Consider the following 21,985-nt stretch of genomic DNA (forward strand, 5'->3'; position numbering starts at 1 on the left):
CTGTATAGAATTTTGCCAAACTCTTTTTCCAAAGTGGCTTTATCGTTTTGCGTTCCCATCAGCTCTATATCTTCAGCAGTACTTAATATTGTCCAGTTTATAGTTTTATTTTAGCCGTCCTGATAGGTGTGTCCGATCACATACATGCGTATTTCTCTAATAACTAATAATGTGGAGCATCTTTTCATGGGTGTATTTGTCATCTGAATATCTTCCTTGGCAAAGTAAATGTTCTTCAATTTTGTATTTTATTTTCTTATTAAATTTTGAGACTCCTTTATATATTTAGGATACAAGTCCTTTATAAGATACATGATTTGCAAACTCTTTTCACTGTCAATGGATTAACTTTTTATTCTTTTAACATTATCTTTCAAAAGCAGAGGTTCTTAATTTTTATGAAGTCACATTTATCAGTTTGTTTGTTTATAGGTCATGGTTTTGGTGTCATATCTAAGAAATCTTTGCCTAACCTGAGGTCACAAAGATTTTCTTCTCTTCTAGACATTTTCTAGTTTTAAATTTTATAGTTAGGCCTGTGGTCCATTTTGAATCAGTTTTTTTTTGTATGTGAGAATGTGCAAGGTAGAGATTAAGGTTCAATTGTTTTAGCACTATTTTTTGAAAAGACTGTCCAATGAATTGCCTTTGCAACTTTGTTGAAAATCAATTTACCATACACGTGTGATATGCAACTGGATTGTATATATTTTGTTCCACTAAAATATATGTTTGTCCTTTTCCAATACTATATTGTTTTGATTATTGTAGCTTTTAGAGTCAGTCTTGGAGACAGGTAACATGAGTTGCCCAACTTTTTTCTTCCTTTTCAATATGGTTTTTCCTCTGGTAGTTGTTACGCTTTTCTTAGAATCCACATAAAGATATCTATACAAAATTCAGCTAGGGTGTATTTTTTTTAATTGTGTTGACTCTGTTTCTCAGTTTGGAGAGAATTAAAATCTTGTTTTTTAAAGATTTTTATTAAAATATAGCTAACATGCAATATTGTATTAGTTTCAGATGTGCACTGTAGTTATTCAACATTTATATACTAAAAGAAGTGATCGCCATGATAAGTCCCGCAACCATCTGACAGCATACAACACTCTTAGAACTTTATTGGCTATATTCTCTATGCTGTACACCACCTCCCCATTACCTACTTGCTTTATACCTGGAAGTTTGAACCTCTTATTGCCCTTCACCTTTATTGTCCCCTTTTTGATTTTTTAATTGCGGTTGACATTCAGTATTATTTTATATTAGTTTCAGGTGTACAGCATAGCGGTTAGACATTTATGTAAGTTACAAAATGGTCCCCCTCACCAGTCTGGTACACACCTGGCACTCTACAGATTTATTACCATATTATTGACTATATGCCCGACGCTTTGCTTTACTTCCTCATGACTGCTTTGTAACTACCAATTTGTGCTCCTTAATCCTGTCACCTTTTTCACCCCGTCTCCCAGCCTTCCTACCATCATCAGCTCGTTCCCTGCATCTATGAGTCTGTTTACGTTTTGTTTATTTTGTTCTTTAGATTCCACATATAGCTGAGATCACATGGTATTTGTTTTTCAATATTTGCCTTATTTCACATAATACCTTCCAGTTCATTTATGTTGTCAAAGAGGTACGGTTTCATTCTTTTTTATGGCCGAGTAATATTCCATTGTATCTACACACCACGTCATCTTTATCCAGTTGTCTGTTGGCGGGCACTTAGGTTGCTTCCATGTCTTGGCTATTGTAAACAATGCTGCACCAAACATAGGGGTGCATACATCTTTTCGAATGATTGTATTGGTTTTCTTTGGATAAATACCCAGAGTCTTTTGGTTTTTGTTGATTGTTTCCTTCACTGTGCAAATCTTTTTAGTTCGATGTAGTCCCATTTATTTATTTTTTCTTTTGTTTCCCTTGCCCAAGGTGACATATCAGGAAAAAAATATTACTTAGAGCAATGTTAGAAAGGTACTGCCTATATTTTCTTCTAGGAGTTTTATGGTTTCGGGTTTTAGGATTAAGTCTTTAACCCATTTTGAGTTTATTCTTGTATATGCTGCAAGAAAGAATCGAAATCTTAATGATATTGAGTCTTTCAACCCGTGAACCTAGACTGTCTTGCCATTTATTTAGGTTTTCTTTAATTTCTTTCTTCAGTGTTTATAGTTCTTAGCAAATAGATGTTACATTTATTTTTATTAGATTCAAACCTAATTATTTTATGTTTTTAACTTCAATTCCCAATTGTTTGTTGTTAATATGTAGAAATAGAACAGGTTTTTTTTATATTGGTCTTGTATCCTGTGATCTTTCTAAACTCACTTATTAGTTCTAGTCACTTTTTTGTAGATTCTTTGAGATTTATACATAATCAGGTAAATACCTGTTATTTAATAGTTTTTTACTACAAGGGATTAATTTTATGTTAATAAAGCAGCATATGTCAACATAGTTTATTTCTGACAGTAATGTATTTTATTACTAGACTGATGAATTTTAGAAAATAACTGCTCAAAACAAGCCTAGCATATGAAAAAATCAAACACACCAGTCAGAGAAAGTGCATACAGGGTATGGAAGCAGGAACATTTGTAATTTCCTAGTTTATTTTGTCGTGTCTTATATATATTATTTTTTAAAATAACAGTAATACTTATAAACATGATAAGAAAGTGATAGATATTTTTAAATACCTCTTTTTAAGATACTAGTTATTCTTGACTCTCCATATTAATTATTTCTAAAAATCGAGATGATTTTAAAATATTTTAGAATAATTAATACATATCTTCTAAATATTATGTTGAATTGAGAGCCTCTCCTACTTCGATATTACAAAATTTTGCAAATACAATATTAAGATCAAGCTCAAAATATATTTCTTCTACACACATGTTAAAAACTTGATGAAAAAAAGAACTGTCGTTTGTGGTATGCCATTCTTGGTGAATGAAGGACCTTTCTTAAAAAACAATATTTTGAGCTTCTCACATAGATGATGCCGAAAGTGAGGAAGGAGGCCCCTGCCTCTCCTAAACCCGAAGCGAAGGCTTTGAAGGCAAAGAAAGCAGTGCTGAAAGGCACCCACAGCCACAGAAAAAAGAGAAGATACGCACGTCACCCACCTTCCGATGGCCCAAGACGCTACGGCTTCGAAGACAACCTAAATATCCTTGGAAGAGCGCCTTCCCCCCCCCCCCCCCCCGGAGAAACAAGCTTGGCCGCTATGCTGACTACCGAGTGAGCCATGAGGAAGACAGACCACAATACACTTGTGTTCGTTGTGGATGTCAAGGCCAACAAGCACTGGATCAAACAGGCCATGAAGGAGCCCTTTGACATTGACGTGGCCAGAGTCAACACCCTGATCAGGCCTGACAGAGAGAAGGAGACATATGTTCGGCTGGCTCCCGACCATGATGCTTTGGATGTTGCCAACAAAATTGGGATCATCTAAACTCAGTCTAGCTGGCTAATTCTAAATATAAAAATTTTTCACTGTAAAACAAAAACAAAAAAAAATATTTTAATACTTGAGAAGTATTTTTTAAAATATTAGAATCCCAAATTGTGAGGATTCTTAAAATCTTTTTAACTCCTATGTTTTAAATTATATTCCTCTCAAAAATATTTATTTCTTTTGATTGATTTCTTACATACTTAGGGGTATATTTTGAACTTTATATTCTGATTCATAACCATTTCTTGCTCTTCTCTCTCTCTCTCTATACACGCGCACACACACACACACACGTATATATAATAGTAAATGTACACACATACATATATTCACAATTTAGAGTACACTGATCAATTCCAGTAATAATATGGGCTCTATCATTGCACTTACAGCTAAAACACCAGTTCAGCAACCAGGTGTAGAGTATTGTATAATTTTTTTCCTATATTTCAGAATGCATTACAAATTATTGAAAAAAAGAAAGCTACATTTTTAAGTGTGTGCAGATGTGAAGAAGTTTGGCTAGCAGAACTGTTTTTAATATTCATCTGCGGTATTTTTTTGGCAAAGAAAATGGACATTTGTTCCCACTGCGTGAATTTAGCAGATCAGTCGACTCTAAGGAGGCAACCCTGGGTCATGGAAAATATCTCATAAAACATTACTGTCTTTGAATCTTCTTTGCGACAGTTGCTTATGTTATCATACATTTCATATTATTATTGAATGAGAAATTTTAACATTTTAAATGAGCATTTAAAGGTTTATAATTTAGCTCTATGTTTCTATTAATTAATGCAATTGTAATATGGCTTATGGCATTTGTTCAACCCAGATGACTTTATTTAAATTAAAGGAAGTATCATACCTTTCAGAGACTTCCTGAGAATAAGCAATTATTAAAATCGCCATACCTAGATCATAACGAATGGTTCATTTAGTTCTGCACTTGGTGCCTCATAGCACACAGAGAGGATAGGTGAACTTCCAGGTGTCTGGTTTCCATTATTAATACCTTGTGGGTGAATGAGGCAACCTAGATATAATGGGCAGAGCATTTACTGTATCCTTAGCTCAGTGCTGATCACAGGATGGACTGTAACTTTGTCTCTGCTTTCTGGAAGCTTTTTTATTGTGGCGATAATGAGAAATACAAACATAAAAGGACTTTTAAAACTGTATAACTGTGCATAGTAAAACTCTAGATTAGGCTACAATGCTAGGAAATCTGAGAAGGTCTGTAGTCAGCAGAGGCTGTTTTATGGAGAAGGTGGTCCTTGAAATACAATATTTGAACTGGCACGAGATATGAAGAATTTTTTGAGGTGGTCCAAGGGGATAAAATGGGAACCTAAGTGCTTAGGATGAATTGGGGGAATGTCAAACAGTAATTATGAAAACCTACTTATAAAAAATATAGAAGACGACTTTTTAAAAATTCTTATTTTTAAACTTTTTATTTATACTACTGAAAAGTTTCAAAAATAATTTGTAGAGTTTTCATACACCTTAGACCCAGCTTCCGCCGTATCGGCATCTTATTATCCATAGTGCGGTCACCGAGACGGGAAATTAACGTTGGTAAAGTGCTTTACACTTACACTGGTAGATAACTACGGACCTTATTTAAATTTCACCCGTTTTCCACTAATCTTCTGTTGTTCCAGGTTCCACTCCAGGATCTCACATTGCATTTAGCTGTCCTATCTTTTTGGTCTCCGTTTATCTATGACAGTTTTTCCATATCTTTCATGACCTTGACACTTTTGAATAGTACTAGTTATTTGGTAGAATGTTTTTTCACTTTGGGTTTGTCTGATGTTTTTTCATAATTAGATCGAGGTTATGCATTTTGATTTTGAGCAAGAATACTACAGAAGTGATGATGTATCTTCTAAAGTACATTATATCAAGGGGTACGTGATACTGAAATGTCTTATTCCTGGTGAAACTGACATTGATCACTTGGTTAAGATAATATCTGCGCAGTTTCTCTGCTGTGAAGTTATTTTTTTCTCCTTACAGTACATAAACTATCTTAAGGAAATATTTTGAGACTGCAAATATCTTATTTCTCCTCAGACTTCCATCCACCAATTTTATCATCCATTGGTGAATCTTACCTACAAAATTATTGTTTTTTTTATTTTTGTTTTTACTTACAGTTTCTTTGAGGTTTTGGCATTTTCTACTTTAAGTAATGCAAGGGTGTTATTTTTTCATTTTTATTTTTTCATATCTTTAGGGGCACAATATATTGGAAGTCAAAGGCGACTTTTTAAATGCAAGTTTTTTTTTTATAATAAGGAATCAAACTTAGAGGGAAAATAAAAAAATAGTAAGATGAAGCTAGAGTAAGGTTGGTAAAAAAATACTGCCTGCCGTGAGGGTTTGTCTACCTCCTAGAGAGGGACCTCAATTTGACTCTGTATTTTCCAGGAACAAACGTGAAGAGAACATAACAGAACACGATTCAGTTCAATAAAAATTTAAAATTCATTAGTTCAAATTCCTGGAGTTGAAATCTTCAGAGAAAATTTTACTAGGGAGTTCTTACGAAGAAGACAGCATGTAATATGGTTAGCATCCTCAGCAACATTGTCATGGTACATAACACTTTTATAGGTTATTTTCTTAATGGAGTTGTAGTAAGTATTATTTTGGCTACTTTTCTAAAAATAGAATGACTATTAAAGTGAAATGTCAGTCTGAACTCCAGAAGTCCTTAAGAACTCAAACTATTAAAAGGTTTGTGAAATTATATGGGGATTGAACAAATTTAATGACCAGATACTATTACTTGAACAAAAATTGAATATCTGCTGTTTGAATATTATTGTACTAAATAACCAAAACCTTACTATAATAGTATTTTCTCTGGAGTAGAAATCATTTGATCTCAGACCATCTAAAAGGGATTAAATAGGGATGTCCCAAAATAACCTAGTTATAAGATAGTCTCGCAATATTAACCTTAAGGAAAAAGTTGGCAGAACTGAGATTTGCCAAGCATTTACCTTATTTGTTACAATTTTGCAATTCTTGGGAGATTTCTACTTCAGGTTTTGCTTCTGATGATAATTTTATCCACTGGAACTCAATACTGAGACAGAATGCTAGGAAAATAGAGAAAAGATATTCATATTCTGCTTAGATTATCTCATTAATTTTCTGATTCTAAAGAGCTAAAAAATAATTAAGATTTTTGACATTATCTTAAAATATGTGACTTTTGATCCACAGTGAAGGCTTTGCTGTTTTTAACAAAAAGCCTAAGAAACGTTTTCACAATATTTAAATGAATGGCCATCTACCTGAGGTACAATGTATGTGTGCATTTAGAACAACTTTTAGTGAAGGAAAACTAAATGTGTAATTACTTCTTTTATAGGATCACATTAGTCTCTGACTCTCTGGATTACTTTGCAAATTGATACATTACCAGTTTAATTCAGTTGAACTTCGTACTTAAGTTAGGCACTACAGTGTGAGCTAGGGAGTGTGCTGAGTTTGGCAGATACAAAGAAGAAAAGTTATCACTATTGATCAGAAAATATATTTTTACATAGAGACAGATTTTTTAAAGTTACAAATTAGTTTATATCCCATAAAATATAGCCGAGAATAATATAGCCCTAACCTAGTATCAGCCCAAATTAGATGAAGAGCTCACCCATGGTAGGTGGACTGCATTTGGCAGGGTCTGTCGAATTTACATGTTATCTGCATTTATTAGGTTATAACTGAAAATAAAATACTATAGAAGTTCCCAGTCTGTGATGTTTTGGCATGACTTTTAACTGCCCTATACCATCTTTCTAAAATCTGTCTTATATGGCCAGCAAATTCAACAGTATTTGAAATAAAATACAGATGTGAAAATTTATGTTTGTTTTTTTAAATACTTGGTGAGACCTTAGGATTGAACCAAGTGAAAAATGTTCAATGTTATAAACTCAATCTTTACAGTTCAGAAGATAGAAATAGCACAGTTTTGATCGACACTTTTGGAGACAGTCTTAGATTTGTAAAAATCACACGACAAGGACTTACGTGAGCATCAAAGTTTGATTTTGCTTTGATCAGACCTTTAAAAAAAGAAGGGAGGACTTTATTTAGGAAACCTTTTTGTAATCCACTTTTGGTTAAACAGCTATTGGTTATTTCAGCCTCACATGTCTTCACATCAAGTATTTCAGCTACTGTTTTATAATATTTTTAATTAGATAATCTTTTGGTTTAGTTCATATAACTTAGGTGGTTTTATTAACCGCCTAAATAAATGAAGAGCATTTGTCAATATGCTGAGTATTCATATTTATATTTAATTATTAATATATAATAATCCTCTTTATAATATTTGTAAAATAACCTTTATGTCCAAAATTACTTATATATTGTAAATATATATAAAATTTCACTTATATTTTCTGTTCTCGCACAAAATATTTTAAGTGAGGTAAGAAAAAAACATAATCCAGGTAACATTTTATTTTTTGCTTTCACGAATACTTACTTGGCAATCTCTAGGTACAAGTAGCTATGCTAGCATTTCTGGAAGAAAGAGCTATAAACAACTGCTTCTACAATTTCTTTACGGAATTATCCTAGGACTATTGAATGAAGGGATAAACGAGTACATTTTAAGCCCGATGACTGCACTGGTGAATTCTATCAATCATTTAGGGAAGAAATAACACCAACTTCACTCTTTCAGAAAATGTAAGAAGAGAAACAGTTTCCAACCTGTCTCATGAACTTAGGATCACCCTAACGCCAAAACTGAACAAAGACATAGAAAGAGAACTACAGACTACGGACACACTAAAGGTTCTTGACAAATTATTAACCAGTCAAATCCAGCAATGTATAAAAAGGGTAGCACATTATGGTCAAGTGGACTTTATCCCAGGAATGCAAAGCTGGTCCAACATTCAAAAATCAGTCAATGTACTTCACCACATTAAAAGACTAAAAAAGAAAAATCATCATGTCATCACAGTAGATGCAGAAAAGGCATCTGACAAAGTTTAACACCCATCCATGATAATAAAGAGCAGATACCAGAAAAAGAACCATCTATAGGTAACAGTGTACTTAATGGTGACAGACTGTTTGATTTTTCCTTACGGTTGGGAAGAAGACAAGAATGTTCACTTTCACCACTTCTTTCCACTTCGTGCTGGAGGTCTTAGTCAGTGCACGAAAAGCAGAAAGGAAAAAAAGGGGTGAGGGAAGGAAAGAAAGAGCAGACAAATCAGAAAGGAAGAAGTACAACTGCTTTCATGTCCTCTACATGAAATAATTAAAAGAAATCTACAAAAACCCCCAATCCTGTTTGAACTAATAAGTAAAGTTACCAGGGTCACAAGGTACCAGATCAATATGCAAAGTCATTTGTATTTCTATGTTTAGTGTGGATAAAGATATTTATTTTCTGAGTTTTTGTTTGCAAATAATTACTGTGTTTACTACCCTCCTTTTCCTTGTCATTTGCACCCCAACAATTTGATTAGGAAATGCAAGATTTTTTTTAAATAGAATTGTTCTTATTGAAAGTGGACATTGCTAATGTCATGAAACACATTAACTATCTTCTCTGTATTTGTATGTCAGAAAACACAGATCCTCTGTTTTGCATTTTCTTATGTTCAAATAAATTCTCGAAAATAATCGATGTAAGTTAAAACAGCTGATAAGCATACACAGCACAGCCCTGTGGGAGAGAATGTTTACTGTGTGCCTACCATGTGCAGGCCCTTTCACGTACCTTATCTCCCAGCCCTTTGAAGTTTATAGACCCTTAGACCAGCTGGAGATCCTGAGGCTCAGAGGAATTAAGCAGCTCACTCAGCGTTACACAGCTACAAGCTGCAGAACCAAGATTCGAATTCCAGTGTCTCTCCAAACCTATGCTAAGAGTTGTTTGCTTTCCATGCCATTAACCAGCTAATCTGGCCACCTGGTTCCATAGGTTACCTTGAGCAAAAGATAGAAGGAAATTGGTTTTATGAACCAGTTCATGCCAGTTGCGGCCCTCTTCATTCCCAGCCAGACTCTGCTCTGGGTCCCTAACTCCTCAGCACCCACACCTTTGGTGCACAAGTCTCCTCACCGGTGTTTCTTATTTCTGCCTTGATTAGTCTCCTTGAATATTTGATGTTTCAGCTCTTATTTGATCGCTTTGGACTTGGTCTCAGATCCATTCAACTCAGTGGAGTCCTCTTAATATACCTTTTATAGGAGAATTATTGGTCAGCTCCCTAGACAAAGAGCAGACCTTTTCTCAGTGTTTCTATATGGGATGACCAGAAGAGGAGTCCTTCCAGGATGTCCCTCAGTCACCTGGGTTCTGTGGCCTCACAGGAATGTTCTCCCATGAATTGTCTTATTTGAAATTTATGTTCTAGATGTTTGCTTTGTGCTTTAATTTGCACTATAGATTTTTACTTTTATATGAATAATTCTTTGGTTCAATAATAGCTTTAGGAAAGCAATGGCTGCTTTTGCTTTCAGTCTTAAAAATATTAAAATTGAGCTTTTATCCTGTGCAAATTCTAAATTTTTATACATTTATTTTTACAAAGTGTTAGTTCTCTTTTCGAATTTTGTATTGACATCTGTAGAAATCTCTATCTGTTTAAAGAGCAGCGCTTGAAAGTCGCTTTGATTTTTTGAAAGCTGCCAGATTATCGATGTCTTTGAGAGATTAGGGATGCTCGTTTGGGAGGTTGCCTTTGTCTAAATAAAACTAAAATCTTGTTCTTCTATTGTAATATTTCATCGTAATCTAATTGGTTTCTTATGGAGATAATATATAACAGGAACCAAAAATAGTTCAATAAAAAACCTTCAGTTATGAATGGGTTGACAGTTGTTTGATGGCTCAGGTGCCCTGTGCAGCTGCCTGCGACGGCTCTGTTGATAGACGTGGAAGTTTTCTGTGCTCCACGGGTCCATGTTGGGACAATGGTGTATTAAACACTTCTACTCCTTTTTTTAACTGCAAATCATCTACAAGGTGAAAAAGTCACTTTTCCATGTAAATATCCTGGAAAACAAGAAAGTGAAATCGAGGGGAGTAAGATGTTTTTCGGTAAGAAAAAGATGCTTTTAGTACATATGATTGTGACTGGAAAACAGCAATGAAAAAAATATATACTAATGGCAAGAAAACAAGAATAGTTTTATGTATATTTTAGTAGTAAAATGCCACTTGAATTTAGAGTTTTAGACCCAAAATGAGGCATCGTGTTATTGCAAAAATGTATGGCTCTTCATTTAACTTTCAGTTCTAAATAGGACATTGAAAAAGTTAAGAAAAAAATTCTTTAACTTAATTAAATAATTTGCTTAGAAAATTTAGATGTCGCTTGAAACACTCATTCATATGGCTTGGCCTTCATCGCTGTATCTTGTAACGTGATTGAACTAGCATGGAAGGAGCGAAGCGTGTCCTAAGCCAAACCATAGCTGCTCATAGCAAAGATGACATTAAATGTGTTGACCCATCGGTGAGAATCATTACCACCCACTTGCCTCTTGGTCATTTGAGTTCATCCCTCTTCTCCTCAGCTACCTTCTCAAGGTTATGACCTAGAGTTCTTGCAAATCCAGTAACTGTACCGCCCTGGAAATCTTGATTTCAGGCATCCCATTCTTTCAACCTCTCCCCAGGCCCCGTCTTTAGTGTAGGATTCTCACTCCAAGAGATTCCCCTCCCGCCCCCCATGGGGACTTCAAATCCATAAACATCACCGTTTTTCGCTTTCCACCAACTTCCCTGTGCCCTCATTTCCCCGCTTAGATTTCATGGGCCACCAGTGCAGTCACTTCCTTGAACTGCCCTCCACTTCCTCTCCTCTCTTTCCCTCTGCCTTCCTCACGGCACATTCCCAGCCCTGGGGAAACCAGATACTCACATGCTCTGCTCTCTCATATCCAAACAGTTGACATGGTTCAAGAGGAGAGACACTTATGCTAACTGGTCTCGTTTAAACTTAAGGCCAGAAAGCTTAAGTGGGCCCTCACTGCTGCAAGAGTCAGTCCATTTTCCCACCAAGAAAATGCCGTACCTCTTTTTCTGCTTAAACCTCCAACGTTGCCTTTTCATTCCCTACTCTCAGATGATGGCCTCTATTTCACTGGGAAAGCAGAAGGAACAGAAGCGGACCACCTCATCAGCCCCTCCATATCTGTTTTCCAGCTGCATCTGTACCTCACCCACTTGCCGTCCCTCCTGGAGGGAGCCCGAGCCCCTGTCCCAGGCCATCACTGGCGCACGGGGCTCTTCGCCCCCGCAGAAGCGCATTTCTCCTTTAATTAGCCATCTTTCCTGTTATATCAACATTTTTCTCTCTACTGTATTATTTCCAAAATCATAAAAACATGCTGCTATATTTTAAAGAATTCTTTGATCACCCATGCCAAATTATACTGCGGTAACGAATTGACCTCAAAATCTCGGTGGCTTAACAAATGTTTACTGTTAAGTTAAACCATACGTTAGCGATGTTTTTTAGGTCTAAGCTGGTTAATTATCAATTTCGTGTGATTAACTAATACTTTTGCAGATTGTGGGTCCATTGCTGTTCAACAGGAAGACTCCACAGTCTTCATCCCAACTGACCTCTCGGCAGTTTTGACACCGTCGATCACTCCCTCTTTGATAGACTTTACTCACGTGGTCAGTTAGGAGGAAGCTCACGCTCTCCAGGGGTTTCTCCTAACCGCCGGCTCCTCCTACTCCGTCCCCTTCACTGGCCCCGCCTCATCTTCACTCCTCTTCATGTTTCTTTACTCAGTCCCTAACTGATTTTGTTTAATCTCACAGCTTTTAGTGCCATCTGTACACCAACAACTTCCAGTCCATATCTCTTTTCCTAGTGTCTCCCTGGAGCTCAGACTTGTGTATCCAGCCCCTCCCTAGACATCTGCCCTGATGGTCTAATAGGAGTCTCACACTTCACACTTCTGCGACAGGGCTCTTGATTCTCCTGCAGTCTTCTGCAAGCCCGTCAGTAAGATTCGGAGTCATCCTCGACTGCTTGCTTTCTTTCAACCCCACTCCCCCTGTCCGCAAGTCCTGCTGGTTGTTTCAAAGCGCATCCCACATCAGACTGCTTCTCATCATCCCTGCCGTCACCGCCCTGGTCTAAAGGCCCATCAGCTCTTGGCGGGACCATCACAGTGGGTCCCACCTGGTCTCCCTGTTGGCACACTTGTTCCGAGTCTTTTCTCCACACATATCCCCCTGATCAAATGCGACCAGTGGCTTCTCGTTACTATTAGAACAGATGGAAATTCCTTAACTGTGGTCTGCGATCTGGCCCCTGTTCACCTCTCCAGCTTATCTCCTACTCCTCCTGCCTCAACTACGCAGATCTGGCCTGAGGCTTGCACCGTTTATAAATGAGCTGGGCTCGTTCCTACCTAAGGCCTTTAAACTTATCTTTCCCGTTTGTCTGGATTTCCCCCAGATCTTGTATTTCCCGGTGACGAGCTGGTCCCTGGCTAAATGTGAGACCCCTTTCACTTTCTATTATTGTACCTTCCCCTTTTTCTCCACATCACTTCTTATTTATGGTTTGTTTTTATTTATTTACTAACTTATTATTCACTATATTGTCTCTTGTGCCTAGAACAGTGCCTGGCATACAGTAAGCATCTGACAAAAATCTGATGCATTAGTAGATGAATGGATCGATATTTATTGCTTTTTCAACTAGAATGCCCCCATTAGACTGAAAGGATTTCATAAAGAATAATTCTTAGGCCTGTATTTCACCAGCCAGTAAAATCAACACAGACACTTATAGCTTGTTAACAACAGAATAGAACAAAACATTTTTTCTGCTTTTACGTCAAATCTGATTTGATACAAAAGGCAGCTTAAAATTGCGAAAATAACATAGGACTGGTAAACCTACGAAACAGCATAACCAAAGTAAAACTAAAGCAATAAAGGGAACGAAGCAGGTTCCATATGGAGATTTTTAAAGGTTTTCACCTTAGCAGAAGATTGAGAGATTCCATCATCTGATTCTCTGGTACCATGAATGGGTTAATTCAGATTATTTTTTCAGCAAGGTAATATTCAGAAGAATTTCAAAGAGATAATTTCAAGACAAATGAAAGGAAGTTCAAGAATGCCTCATTTATCAAATATTGTCCAGGAATAAAATGTTCCATGTGTCAGTTTCCAAATAACTGTATGTAATCCCTGTGTATGTGCCAAAACTTATGCTTTGAAGGCCGTTTCTCTAACATATCCCCTGCTCCTTTAAATAAAACGTGCCGACGACGTCAGCAGCCCTTTCTGACGACTCAGAGCGGTCGCTCAGCCTTGCGGAGCCACAGTAAGTGTCCCCGCTCTGTCCTTCTGCTTCTCTCTCCCTTTTAGGGTTCTCCTCACTCCTCCCTCTTCGTTCAGTTATCACTTTATTCTGATGGCAACTGCCTTCCATTCGTTACCTGATTTTTTACACCAGGAGCATGCGCAAGGGCCTCAAAGCCGCCCCTAAACAACCCACACGGGGTAGCCAGAACCCCAACGTCATCAGTGCTAGCGAGCTGTTGTCAGGTGACAGCACGAATGGCAGAGTCACTCGACCTGCGTTAGAACGATGGCGCTAACCAGGTGGCGCTTCCTGCCGCCACAGAGTTTCCTCTGCCAGTGGCTGTCCTTGGCTGGGTGGACGTGGACCTCACCTGGCCTGGTGGCACTTAATGCTGTTCTGTGACTAGGATGTCAAAGATGTAATTCATATTTAGAATGACCAGAGCTACCGATTTCAATGCGTGTTTTCTCAGCATAATTCCTAACACTCCATTCACTCTCAAAAGTTTTCCAATTTTGATGAATTACACATTTACCCTTATACATAATGCATTTTAAATAATTCACAAAGTGCTACTTTTTTTTTTCATTCAACCTAGAATGTAGCTGCCTGAAATTGGGAAATAAAACTCAGATAAGGGATTTTTTTATGATGGCATCAGAAATATAGTTAATGAAAAATTAGGCTCAATGTATTAAGCAAAAAAAAAAAAAAAAAAAAGTGAACCAAGGAAATTTTTGTCTGATATTCATTTCTTGTAGGGGAAATTTTGGCTGTTTGTATAGTACTCCCAGCATATGTATTGAGTGAATGATTAAATTTATTCATCTAATTTGACGTAGAAAATACCTAAAATTTGTTTTATAAAAAATTCTTTATAAATTTAGGTTATAAAACAATGTCATGAGCATAGATTATACATCTAACTTTAATAATATAGAAAAAACTTTGTTTACTATTTGTGAATCAAGATACAAAGCTTTTCATGTGCTTACTTAAATTAATTTTTCTTTTGGCTTAGGTAACCAAAAAAACACATTTTTAGAAATTATAGGTAATTAATCTCAACTCTTTTAAAACATGCTGAGACGTTATTGAAAGGTGGCAAATTCTTTTGGATGAGGTTTTGTTTAATGTTTAATTTCTCTTATCTGTGTTAAGTAAGCATCTGTTCTAAAGAAATATAATCTCAAGATATTAACAGCCATTAGCTTGAGGTTAAACAGGTGTTAAAAACAGAATTATTATTTCTGTCATTGTGGATTTGTCAACATCTAGGCTATATTAATCCATATTTAATACACAGTGGCTTGCCAGATGTAGGCGTGGAGATGAGAAAGATGGGTGAAGTGTTTTGTTTTATTTTTTAGTTTAAATAAATTGAAAAAAAAAACTTGAACAAAAAAATCTATAAATATAAACTATTTATCAACTTATTAAGTATCACGAAGTATGAGAGTGGTTCTCTCTGACTGTGGCCACAGTTATCTGCTCTGTTCTTCTGGTTCATACTCCGTGGTCCCGGGGAAGTCACCTTCCCACTGATGGCTCTCCTCATGGGAGGCCTTGCTCACAAACCTCGAATACATCCCACCGCATCCATAATAAAATCCAAGTTCTTTGGCCCGAGACTCCTGCCTTTGGCCAGAATCCTGAATTTTTACCTCTGTGAAGTCAGAGTTGAGTGGGAGACAAACAGGAAAGTAGATGAACCAATAATGAGAGATGTCCGGCGAAGCGGAGAGATCAGTGTGCCGGGGCCTTATACTGGGAATATTTGAAGCTTCCTGTCTGAGCTGTCAAGGACAAAGTGTTTTCTGTTGGTGGATATTCCTAAGGATCTCTGTTGCCAGCCACAGATTTTATTTCAAATGTGGGGGATAAAAACAAACCGTTTAAGGAAATTGCGCATAGAAAACATTTCCTCATTATTTTACCTCGAAAGAGAAGAAACACCGTAGAATTAAATACTACATTGTTATAGTTAAACTTTGTAAAACCAAGTGGAAGGGAACAGCTTTTTAGTCTATTTTGGGTTAAAAAATTCATATTATACCTTTGACCAGTCAAGGAAATTAAAAAATTTATTTTCTTCCTGTTTAGCTAGTGAGTTACTTAGTTCACATCTGTCGTCGTTGTTGTTGTTGTCGTTTGTTTTTAAACATTCTGAAGGGTTGTGACCATTTTAAAAGATTAAGAATCCACTAAAGCACTCCAGAACAAAGTCTGGTTCCTGATGCCCTTGCGTAGTGCTTTATTTCGTCTTTTTATTTATTTATTTTTTTGAGCAAGTTGAAAACAATAGTTACGTAGTTCATCAAAAAGTACTTCAAGGATTTTAGTAGCCTGAGATTCTAAAGCAATTAACTACATAACCTTTCCAAAAGAGAGACAGTAAAAATTCTTGGAATTTTGTCCAATTTCTCTTCTGAGATTACAGTACTAGAGATGAGTGCTTGAGACAAATGACAGGTATTAAGCACGCCAAGAGGCTGGTTTAGAATGTGAGCAAGGTTACGTGCAAATCGAAATGTAACTGAATAATCAGTAGAACATAGAATAACAGATAATGCCATCTAGGATCTAGGTTTCCTGTGGGTTTAGTCTGTGAGAGTCAAATAAGCCACGCAGGGCACTGGCAACGTTGAGTTTCTAAACCTACAATGCAGGGGATCAGATTGTGATCCACGGCATTTTCAACAGGTGAGATGCATCTCAGGGATGGCTTCACAAGGAGTGCTTGGGAACTCTTGGAAGTCAGCCGGCCAGCCAAGCTTTTCCCAGCAGTCCACTAACCTAGATTAGAATCGTTCATTCAGATGTCTATAAAAAGACATTGAGCTTCAATTGAATTGAGGTTATGCATTTATAATTTGTCTTTTATAACCAGATGTCCTGGAGCAGTGATAAGGATGTGATTTTCAGTTGATTGGGGTCGTAGGCTGACAGCTACCGAAAGATCCAAGGGGTAGGAGTCTGGGTAATGGAGAACCCCAGTGCTGGAAGATCAGCGAGATTCCAGGGGGACCTGCAGCTGTGCAGACCTAGCTGGCCCACGTCACCGAGGCACCACTTCACACACCACCCAGTCATGTCCATGGACGCTGCACACGTGAGCCGGGAGCATCTCCCAGCCTCTCCCACTTTGGCCAGGAGCCTGAGACAGCCTCGGATCAGTCTTCAGCCTCCCCCCTGCCGGAGCCACCGCGACTCTCTTCAGCAGCGCCCTCTCCCCTGGGTTCTCAGCGTCCAGAACAATGCACTTTCAGTGTGAAGATCTTCACACTGAGTACAGGAACCACTCTCATTTGGGCCTAAAAGATGACTTAATTTTTTGTGAACTTATTCACTAGCTTCAGTGAAGTAGGTCAATGAGTCTTCCTTGAACGGGCCGTTTCTAAACTATCCTTCCCAAGTTATTCAGGTTTATGGTGTGAAGCCACTGGAAATTTTTTAAGCAAAGATATTTCAAGACTGGAAACATGAGCCTAGGGTAACACAATGACGACACTGGGAATCAAGTGCAGAAAAACAGGCAGGTCATTTGGGCAAACGAAAATCATAAGCCAAACTTGGGATAAACAAATATGACAGCCTGAGGTCAGCTGCTGTCTCTTATCATCCTGAACTGAAAATTCATAGACTTTCAGAGCAGACAAGAGTGAGCAGGCAGATGGACACCAGCCAGTGAGCCAGGCTTGGTTGTTGGCACCAGGTACCAGAAGAGACAGCTAAGTCCGGAAGTTGACGTTGCAATCAGTGGGCGTCTCACCTGTCTCTCAGCAGACGGGTGGCAAAACAGTTGTGTCTGGGCTCAGCTGGTGAACTATGAGGCCACATGTTATACTGCTCCGGCAGAACCAGTCACTCACGATGGGAGCCAAGGAACGTGTGGAACAGAAGGCTCTGAAGTCACCGGTGGCCATCGTCGTTCCTGATATCCAGATGAGAAGCATGGTACACATCAAGGTGACCAGCTAAGATGTTGTCAACACGGCGACTAAAACAACAGTAGTAAAGATCTATACAGTTTTATACTTTTCTACTTTAATTGGTATTTTCGTACTATATAAGGTTTGGGGTTTTTAAAGTATGGTTCACATACAGTATTACATGAGATTCAGATGTACAGTGTAGTTATTCAACTTTGATATACCTTACAAAGTGATCACAATAAGTCTAGTAACCTTCTGTCTTTGCAGGTTTTTAATTACAGTTTAGTTTATGACTTCTACATAGAAGAAATGGAAATGTTAATGTTCCTTAAGTATTGTTGGCCAATTTTTAACATAATAATAAATGTGCGCAAAATAAAAATACCGTAGCATCTAGAATTTGTATGTTCTCCATCTTGGAATGTTATCCTGCTTCCAAGAGCTCCTGGATCATTCTTTCAGTTCAGCTCAGCAGGCGGTAGTGGCGACTTTTGCACAAAGCACTGTGCTAAACTCTATAAGGGAGATTCCAGGCAGAGTCCTGTGTTCTGGAGATGCGTAGTCCAACGGAGGAGGACAGACATAAATACGTAACTCTGCTACCAGACAAACTTCTATAGGTACCATCATGGCGGCCATGGTGCCTTTGTAATCAAGGGGAGAAGCAGAATGAGTGCTTCTCAGTGTAGGAATCTAGGGAAGCTTCTTGGAAGAGATGCGATTTTAACAGGTTCTTCTAGAATGTGTTGGAAAAATGACAAAGGCTTTCTAACTGGGGACAGCTTGAACAAAGGACTGCTTCGAGGTTCAGGACACTTTTAGAGAGTGGACACAGTGCAGCAAACTCCAGATGGAAGGAGTACGAGCTAATTACCCAAGTGTGAAAGGCACTGAATGTCCGACTCAGTTGTTTGAACCCTTGTTGTTTGTGTATTATGAGCCATTGAAGGTTTTGGAGTGGAGTAAGGTGATAGTTTTTAAGGAGATAATTCTGATATAGCAACCAGAGGTTGTCTGAGCTTTTGGAGTTTGAATCCTTCCTTCACAGCCTGGTAATTTAGAATGAGTTGTTTACTCTCCAAGCCTCGTGTTACATATTTGTAAAATGGCAATAATACCTCTCTTGCAGTGTTAAGTGAAGTAATTACGTAAAGCCCTGGGCACATGGTAAGAATTCACTAACTGTTCCTTTTAGACAGAGTAAACAACTCTTAAGGATCTAAGTAGTCTAGGGAGAGAGTCAAGAGTGTGCTGTGAGCCTCAGCGAGACTGATCCAGCCGCAAGTCCCAGCTCTCATTCTTAGCTCATGGCTTGTATGTTGATTAAATGGGAGAGCATGTGTTAAGGGGTTTTATATGTCTGGTGCTAAGGAAATGTGGAATTTTTCCTGAAAACCTACCTTGTGCCAGGTACCGTTGCATGCACCTGTAATACACCAGTGAATAAAACAGACTGAAATCCCTACCTTGTGGACCTCACGTGTAAATGGTCACCGTTGTTGGTTATCGGAAGGGAACACTGACCAAAGATGACCACAGCTGTCTTGGGAAGTGACACGGACGTTTGCTAGGCCGGTAGAGAGATGGAGGTGAGAGTCACAGGTATGATATCTGAGTGGGTGTTGGTAGAAAGCAGAGGGTCGAAGAGGACATCCAAGGTCATCAGATCATCAGCCAGGAGAGGGAGCACGGAGGAAAAGTATATTCAGCCATTCTTTTTGTTTCGTCAAGATCAGTTTTTTTGCATAACCGCTGTAGCAAGCCTTGATATGTAAGGACAGAGATCAAGCTGAAGGAAGGAGAGAAGCATAATGAAGTTAAAAGGATTATTGGCCAATAGTCCAAGAATATCTTTCCCAGCAGCACTTTTCCAGGAATACGCGAGTGGCATTTTTCCACAGAACAATTGTTAGAACTTAAGAATTTATTAACAAGCCCAGAGGGTAGAGATTTATCTCAATTTTACATCCAGTTTCCTTGAAGGATGGCTTAAGTCAGAATGAAGAAATGGAAATAAATGTATCTAGGTTTTAAAATATTTAGTGAATCAGATGAGCTCGCCACCTGCTGCTCAAGGACAAAAAAAATAAATAAAAAGAAAGGAAAAAAAATGAATCTATGAGATGGCGTATAAGTTCTTGCAAGCATTGAGAAACATATTTTTAAAATCACCTGTGTGGAAAACTTATAGGATAAACCTAAAATTTTTATTTTTCTAATTTTTTGGTTACAAAATACATAAAATAGGTAGATCATTAATATTCATTGCTGTCAGCAACACCAACCGTTCTGAAGGATTTAAAAGCATAGTGCAGACTGGCTGCAGGAGTTAAAGGAGTTCTAGAGGAGGTCAAACCCCGAGTGAGCGTCGGAAGCCCTCGGGGAGGCCGTTAGAAGTGCCAGGTGCCCACCCCAGACCTGCAGAATAGCATCTCGGGAGGTGGGGGAATTCTGAGGCGCCGATAGGTTCTGAGGCCAGGACTGAAGTAGGGGCTCCATAAATGCATTTCCATTGCTTTGCAGGAGTATCTTCTACTCGAAGTTTAGAAATCGGGTTTTCAAGGAGTGAGAATGGACATAATTTGGGCTCTATACAAGGCCATCGGGGTTATTGTAAGCCAACCCTTCCATTCAGAGGGCCTGGACATGCAGCTGGGGTGCGGGGCAGGGGCCGCTTTGCTGGGAACCCATTCAGTTTTCATTCTTGCGCCTAAAAAAGGTCAAGTCAGTTATTTTGTGTGTGTGTGTGTGTGTGTGTGTGTGTGTGTGTGTGTGTGTGTTCTCTAGAATTAGATTGAATATAGGAACTTCTATTGGCTTTGTCTATTTTACATCAACCAGACATGAAATCACACTTACATTAAGAAAACTACTACAATTCCTACATCAGTCTCGAGGGTCTTTGAAATTTCAGGTTGAAAGAGACGTAAGGTCTACATAGTCTGACATTTTCTGCCTGGCTACAGACTCGTGTTCGGGGAAAGGAAATTTCAGAGAAATTTACTTCTAATTCTAATTCAAGATCTCTAAATTTCAGAGAAATTCACTTCTAATTCTAATTCAGGATCTCTAAAAAGAGATCTTGAATTCACACGATTTTGACAATTCTATATGTAGTGCCTAGTTATCTCATTTATGCATTTTCTATATCATTATCAAATATAAAAAATTTTAGTCTCGATTCCTACGTTTGTGTTACTTATTTCAAATTAAATGGAGAAATTTAATCCTTTTCTTTGAGAAAGGAACATTAGTATGTGACTAGTCCCACATTGTTTTAATGAGAACAAAAGCAAAATGTTCCAAAATTACTTGCTTGAGGCTACAAAGCACGTTTAAGCAATAAAAATACATGAGAAAAAAAGAATTGTTTTGAAGTTCTTATGATCAGCTTATATAGGTTTCATTGTAAACTGATACTAAAGAGCCCCCATTATGATCTGTATATTTTGGTGCCAAGAGGTTTTTTTCTTATGCTAAATTATTAAGTTCTGTGAGCTGCTGGGCTGTCTTATAGAGATATAGTAAATCACATTATATTTTGTCATGGATTACACGGAGCAATAAATTTGGGAATAAAGATCAAAGTAGCTCCACAATCACATCTGAGTGTAGGAGGGATGTTTAACTTGTAGAAAACTGACTTAGGTGAAGCTGCTGCAGTTGTTGCGTGAATTTGAAGTGAATTTGGATATTTGCTTGAAAACGATTGGGGATCAAATCTCAAAATGACTTTCCATTTTTGTATTTAGTTCAGAGAAATTAATTCTAACACCTCGCTGTATGATTTGAATTAGATAAATAATTAATGCCAAGAGTAATATAGACTCAGTGAAAACTTTATTTTCATTACTTTTATGGTTAAACAATATATTCCATTCTATACTTATTTGGCATTTTGGGGGACCTCATGATTAGTTAAATACTCTCGTCATATTCTCTGACTCCTTGGAGCTGACTGCTTTTTACACATTTAAAACCATTAAAAATAAGCCAGCTTCAGATCACTAAGCAACCTTGATTATTTAGATCTTGATGCATATTATCCTTGCTTTGTGTTACCATAGAAATTATTTCAGGGTTTTCAAAGTTGATGATATTCATTTATTTAAAACAGCCAATCTCAACTTGTTGGGCTCTTTTCACAGAAAAATCTCAGTAGATGTGAGATAATTTAGCAGAAGTATAAGCAGAAATTATGTGCTTTATAAATTATTGTTCTAATACTTTTATTTAGG

At 37.6% G+C, this 21,985-nt stretch overlaps 1 protein-coding gene and 1 pseudogene across 1 annotated transcript in view; both read left to right on the forward strand.

Annotated features, from left to right (window-relative positions):
• The window catches only part of LOC118603773 (centrosomal protein of 112 kDa-like), a 124,511-nt gene that overhangs the window by 5,574 nt on the left and 96,952 nt on the right, over window positions 1-21,985 (forward strand). The window lies entirely within an intron of this gene.
• On the forward strand, window positions 2,797-3,512 carry LOC118603772 (annotated as a pseudogene).

This window comes from Rousettus aegyptiacus, unplaced genomic scaffold (genome assembly GCF_014176215.1).
Source record: "Rousettus aegyptiacus isolate mRouAeg1 unplaced genomic scaffold, mRouAeg1.p scaffold_m13_p_6, whole genome shotgun sequence".
NCBI classification, from domain to species: Eukaryota; Metazoa; Chordata; class Mammalia; order Chiroptera; family Pteropodidae; genus Rousettus; species Rousettus aegyptiacus.